Here is a 7025-nt window from a genome sequence, read left to right as displayed (position 1 = left end):
TAACAACCCAAATGAATAAAGCTAATGTTAAAAAAGTAATTAAACATTTATCTTTTAATAGGAGTGGAACATAAAAATGGTGTAGTGACGAGATTGTTCCAAATTTTTTAAGAGCTAGCGTTGTATACAGAGGCGGGGCGTTGCGGAATAATGACGAATAAAATAAATGCATGATTTTAATCTCCAACGCTGGCACGCTGTCGTAAACTGTTTACGACCGGCCACTTAGGGTTCTACGCAAGTTGTAAGAGGAAACGGGATGTGGTCCCTACTGAAGGGGGTCTCAGATGAGGTGAAAAAACAAAACATGAGTTATTATATGCAGAACATTAGCCAGACTATGTCCATCACTGATTACAGGCTTCCTTTCCTACTACCACAACCACACCACAACGAACGATACTCATCTTACATTCACAATCATTGTAAACTTCCTGTCCATGCATGTCAGCGTAAACTTCTTTCCTCTTGTCTGTTTCTCTCTACTGTATGTCCCTGTACACGACTCTTTCCGTGAAGAATAAATACTTATTGGTCAGATTCCCCATGGCTATGCCCCCAAAGCACACATCCATAGCATGCATCTATAGCATGCATCTTTCCATATAAAACATAGCTTAGCTGAGTTCGTTTCCACCAGTGCTAAGCTATGTGTACCAATGAATACGATTGGTGGAAGCTAAACAAATCTACAGCAACGTAACTTAGCTTATCTCTCAACTCAATCCATCAAGTTCGCTAGTCTCTTGCTCTTTATCCCGTACACCGCGATACCGCAAGCGTTCGCGTCAAACGGCCTGTCTCGTCCAACCCTTTGCTAATGCGATTCCTGTTTTATGACTTACGTAACGTGTCAGGTCTGTGGCTGAATGTAGCCCGTTGATTAGAGCATCTTGTGAAACAACTGGCACACAAGTTTTCAGTACATATCCCATGTATTTTGATGTCGAGACGTGTATTTTGTTGGCAGAATCGTCGCCAACTTTCGTTTCTTGGGCTCTTTTCTCCTTGTTATGACTTCGTGTGATGTGTGAATACTCGTAATTGTTCCGTTTTGAATAATTGATGGAGTAGATATTTACTACTCTGATATTTTCCTTAGCGTAATTTTTTTGGGAAAGGACGACAATTTCTTAATCCAAGTCAGCGTATTATTTCATAGAGTAGACTTCTAAAATACGATCTTATGTATTGTACAATCATCTCTCTCTTCCTCTTGTCAAAACATTACACTGAAACATTGGCACGTACCGTACAAACAAGACGTTAATTATTTAGCGACAACTCCTCGACAGCTACCTCTTGGGCTGTATTTCTAAGAAAATTGAAGAGCAGAAATTTTCGAACGATAAAGGCTTATATTTCCCAGAAATCCCTCTTATTCCCAAATGAATTAAATAAAGTTGGTACCTACTAAGTGTGAGAAATAATTTAAATGCTACAAAAGTCATTGTATTATGATTATTGGTTTTTTTTACTTATTTCCACTGTACCTACATTTAAAGTTGCTGTGATGATATCCACAAGCTGGCTTATGAAGGGTGGATGAGCAGCTAGTACGAGTTTACTTTACGTTCAAAGTAATCGAAACGAGAGCGCGACCGGCGCTCTGATTGGCGGGCTCGAATAAACCAACCAATCAGAGCGCTGAAAGGGCACTGATTATCGAGTTCAGTCATTCAGTGGTATGCTATTGGAAAGGTCTATGTTTAATAGTGGATGAGTAAGTACATTCTGATTTTGGTTGATGAAAACATAAGTAAACAAGCTATTCAATAAATTAAGTACATAAACTGTGTGTAATTTTGTAATGTGTCATCCAAAACAGTAGGTTAGCAACTTCAAAACTGTCATACATATGAATGAGTGTGCGATTAATGTGTACATACACGAGTAGTAAGTATATGTATAAACCACCGGACATTTGATGACCGCATGCCAAAAACTGGAGATTTCATTATATGTAAGCAGAGCAAAGACATTTTTGTTAGATTATTTTAGGTGATTATGGATCAAAATGGTCTAAAACCATTTGTAGTTTAACAACGACTGCGGCAGTCTATTCCAGTAAACCGCAGAACATTCCAGAAGATTCCCTCAGCTAGGCATCTCGTAATCTGTTCAGCCCACTATATCTTACCGTACACACTATACACTGAGCAACACAGCGACAAACGTGTACATGTGTGTAATAATTTACCGGTAACGCAGGGCTGTCCCGAGAGTTTATATTAATTAAGTGAACGCCGAGACGCGGTCACGTGCCTCGCAAAGTAGATTATTTGCGGACACCCCTGGAACTCTTCATTATCGCTGACTTTTCCTTATTGTTTTGTACATTTTCCGGGGATGAAGAATAGGAGGTACGTTATTGACCTTAGTAGGGGTTCATTGTATCCAAGTGTGTGCACACCGTAATACAATTGATCACTTATATCAAAAGGCAATGTTGTCCTTTCTCTTTGACTCTTCTCTCTGGAGTCTTTTGTCTTGAAATTAGAGTAATTGTTACTAAATTATGTTGGCAATTTATGGCAATCAATTCGTCATCAATTAGATGAGATTTATAACTGATAAAAATGCATAACACTTCCAGGACAAAAGGTGAACTTCATAAAATAACAACAAACTCGGATAACTTTATCCCAAACATTGCTACTAGTTGCCTACTCCATGAGAAACGACAGTTCTCTAAGCTCACAGTTCCAAACCAACTTCCAACTTGGTGCATCCCTAAAATAAGGAGCATTAGCGCAGTAGCTTGTTTCTCTTACCGTGACAGCCCTGTCCTAGGTATTCGGTCACTCAGTACTATTTATTACTCCGTCTGCATTTCCCAGCGTCTAGACTTTCTTAAAATGTTGCCTTACGACCGGCACTTGTGCAGTTAAACCCTGAATTAGTCCAAGACAATGACTATGAGTTAAAAAGTGTAACAAAACAGAGTTCAAAAGTAGAGCTATGTTCAAACAGAAGGATTTCGGAATATTGTGCATTCAAACTAAAATATTTCAACCTTTAAATTACTCCTAAATTACAAAGATAATTAGAAACCTATTATGGGGCATGGTTCAAAAACAATAAAGTAATATAAATCTCTGAAAATTCAAATAAAACCACTCACACTTGCATCCCTTCACAAACACACAAAGTTAAAAAAGTGTCATTAATGAAAAAAGCAGCAGTAGCTTTATCATTTTCTTATAGACACCATAAATAAGGGGGCCACCACAAAGGTGGGTTGCACAAAGCGTATCGTTAGCAATACCACGTCCACGGCCACGGGACGGAAACGGTACGGAAGCGGGAAATCATTCGGCGACCGGATCCGCTGAGACGCCGAGCCGAAACTACCCGCAACCCTCCACCATTCAATTAATCTCGACAAAAAGCGATAAATACATTTTCGAGCGGTCTTTGTTTTTAAGAAAAATGCAGTCTTTGAGAATTGAGATAATTTTCGGGAGCCGCCGCCGGCAGTTGAGTCATTACGTTTAGTCTGAGGAAAATTGTGGATACTTTGAAGATAATAGTGGTTCTAAGGACCGGCGCCGTGGTTAACTCACAAACGAGTCTGTTGGGACCAACTTTGGAGGATATCAACATCATTAAATTGACGAATTTAAAGCGAAAGGGTTGTATTCTGCCTACAGTTGAACTCTACCGTAAGTTCCTCTTTAATATGTGCCACAACTAATAAAACCTTACATCTACAACATGGACCAGTCATTGCGGAAACAATAAATGAGTACTAATTTCTGTTTTAGCTTAATATTTATGGGTCTTCTTTTATTTTTATTCGTAGACGCCTGTAAATAACAAAGCTATAAACACGTATAAGTCTAGGTATCTTTTAAAAGGTTTTCTCTTAGCGCAAGGCAGTGTCCGCCTCGTCCGGAGTTCAGACCGTCCAAGCACCGAGACTCGGCCGCTCCGTCAGATTTAGATCTCGTCCGGCCGGACGCTGAGCCGAGTCATGGCGGCATTAATTTCTTCGCAAACACCACTACTATTTGTTTAGAGTTTATTGTTTCTTAAACTTCTGGGGTTCTTCTGGGACTTCTACGAAATATACTGGTTCTTGGTTTGGTATTCTAGCCAGTGTCTTTTGGATAAATTGACGGAATAATAATAATATACCAAAATACTTCAGATACTAAATAATATTTTTTTCTAATTGAGATCACGCTGATAGTGTAGACTAATCTTTTAAATATTTTGAAGAAATTAATTCAATAAATTACGTAGTACGAAAACAATAAAACAAGCCATAAAACTAGACTGACAAAAAATAAAAGAAGGGAAACAAAGAGAATCTCCTATGAATTACACGTAGTAGTGGTTTCCGGCTCGGAAGTGAACATTTTTCATCATTTACTCGGCAATAAGCGGTTTAGTTTTTACCTCGTCTGCAGCGAACAATATATTTCTGTTAATAGTTTATTAGACACTCGACTTATAGTGGCACGTAATAGATTTTTAGATGAAATTAAACTTCGCAACGGGTATTATGAACGGTAATTTCATTTTGCTTGAAAAAAGCAACGTTGATTTGATTTATCTAGGCTTTTAGAGTAAAATCTCAATGTTCTGTATTCTGAAATAACAATTTAAGATAACAGATCTTGACATTAATGAATTGGAATATCTCAAGTAGTTTTCAATTTAATAAACTTATGCATATACAGAGGTACAGCTAGCCACCTCATCTGTCTGTTTCGTCCACTATGATTAAATTATTTTTAAGAGACCTGCACTATCTTCCACTTCCACTTCAATGCTAAAATATCTTCCAAACAATGAGAACCACTAAACACCACAAAATCCGCTCAAATCAAAGTTCACCCAACTCTAAACATAGAAATTCGAAACACACCAGTGATAGTGCTTTTGAGAGTTCCCTGCACTTCACAAAACGAGAATAGCTCCCTGAATGCAATCTTAAAATAATACGTACGACACATAAATGTTATTTACGATGTTACGATGCGCGAGAAAAAACGACGACAGCGACATCTACGCACCGACAATCTTACATTTTGTATTCAATTGGTCGCGAAGTACGTAAAGTGTTTCTATCTTTTAGCAAGGAACTTAATTATAACCCAGTTTATCTTAGCATCAGCGGCAAGTTGCCAGGAGTTTCGTGCATTCTGCCGCGGGGTCAGCGACCTGGGAATTGTGAATTAAATTCGCGTCGGATATTTTGGTTTGCGAATTATCTAAAGTTGGGTCAATGCTCACAGATAATGGGGTGTATTGAACGCTTTGTTGACGAAAATGGACAGTATTGAGTCACAATTACAATTCGAATAAGTCTTTTGAAATCGATTCGGTAAGCCCTTACTTAAAATTCGTATCTGTCTAATGCCATTTCACTACAAATAAGCCTTATTAGGATCTCATTGTAAGGATAAAAGGAAATCTTTTACAGATCCAATGAAGAGATTGATATACTTTGAACACCTGGGACATCTTTAAAATCTCCGCACACTTTCTGAGAGTTTAATCCGACTTCATTGACCCAGTTCAAAATAAATCGAGTCTAGCAAGAACGCATTATGACAACAATAATAGAGTTTCTGATGTTTCGGCAATCCCGGTGCACTCGTGCCAATATTACGACGTTCTAAGAAAAACAAACATTAAAATGTCACCACAAATACTCTTTGAAATTATTAAAAGACTAGTTTTTAGGACAAATCGTATTGTGGTATTTTATTTTAGCCGAAAATATATCTGTATATATAAAACTTTTCTGCTACTGACTGACTGACACAGACAGACAACGTGCAGCCAAACTACTTGACTTAGGAAGCTAAAATTTGGCATGTATGTTCCTCAAGGAGTGTAGGGAAGCACTAAGAGTCCATTTCCCTAAATACCCACGGGAACGCGAAATACTGTATGCGTAGGTACCAAGTAGTAGGCAAGCAGAAGCTAGCTGATGATATTTTGAAATGAGCTGGTGATGATGAACGACTAATGGGATTACCTACCTGATTTTAGATAGAGAAATAAACATGTACCTACAATACTTATTCATTCTGTGCCTTTAATCAATTAATCCATAGTTGGGATCGCCGGTGTGAAGTTTGGCGCTGAACCTTATATCGATTAAAGTATTAATCGGTTTTAGATTTTCAATAACAATCTTCGAACTCGAAAATCTTCATAATACTTAGTCCGACAGCTTCATAGATGCGTTTGTTACTGCTAGGCGAAGGAATCAAATGTTAGATTCTATTATTGTAATATATTTTATTCTTACTCATATACTCGTTTGATATGTCCTATAAAAGGACACATGTCTTCTTAAAAGATGGCTTGTAAAATAGATAGGCCCAAAAATAAGAATGGCTAACTTCATGACTTTTATCATCGTCCATCAAACCAATATTATGTTTCTCAAAACATCGTTAGTTAATATTAGCAGTACCAAAGTGAATGGAGTAGTAATCGCACGGTTTACGAGATAATGCGCATTAATGAGGACAAACAAACAGACGCTTCTAACTCCGTCGAAGATAACATTCCTGGCTGTGTGGATAGTTAATTAATATCTAATTTATAGGCATTTCTTGTCATTCTCTATTGTTTTGAGCTCAGTAATAGGATGGAAGAAAGGCTGCCTTTAATGAAATTGAGCTTAAAACTTGAGAATGATAAAGATACTTTGTCATGCCCGACAGTCTTAGTACTGAGACAGTTGACTGTGCCAAAGTTTCTCAACTAACCGTTAAATTCAAATTTATCGATAAAACACAGTATCGAAACATATCGTTAGTAACAATTAGTAATAGAGAATGTACCATCTTTCCCATTTCTAATGAAACATTAAGAAACACCAACAAAATTAGCTTATCTTCAAAATCCACAATATCTACAAAGGGGGTCATTACTAAATGACATAATCAGGAGCAGCTATTAACAAACAAATATATTTCCATCGACCCAAAAATCCATTGAGCGCCAGATTCCCTGCACCTTACGAAACAAAGCTTAGGTTTATTTCCGTATAGCCG

Source organism: Spodoptera frugiperda, chromosome 28, assembly GCF_023101765.2.
Source record: "Spodoptera frugiperda isolate SF20-4 chromosome 28, AGI-APGP_CSIRO_Sfru_2.0, whole genome shotgun sequence".
NCBI lineage: Eukaryota > Metazoa > Arthropoda > Insecta > Lepidoptera > Noctuidae > Spodoptera > Spodoptera frugiperda.
The sequence above is the reverse complement of the archived record's forward strand: the minus strand, read 5'-3'. Positions refer to the sequence as shown.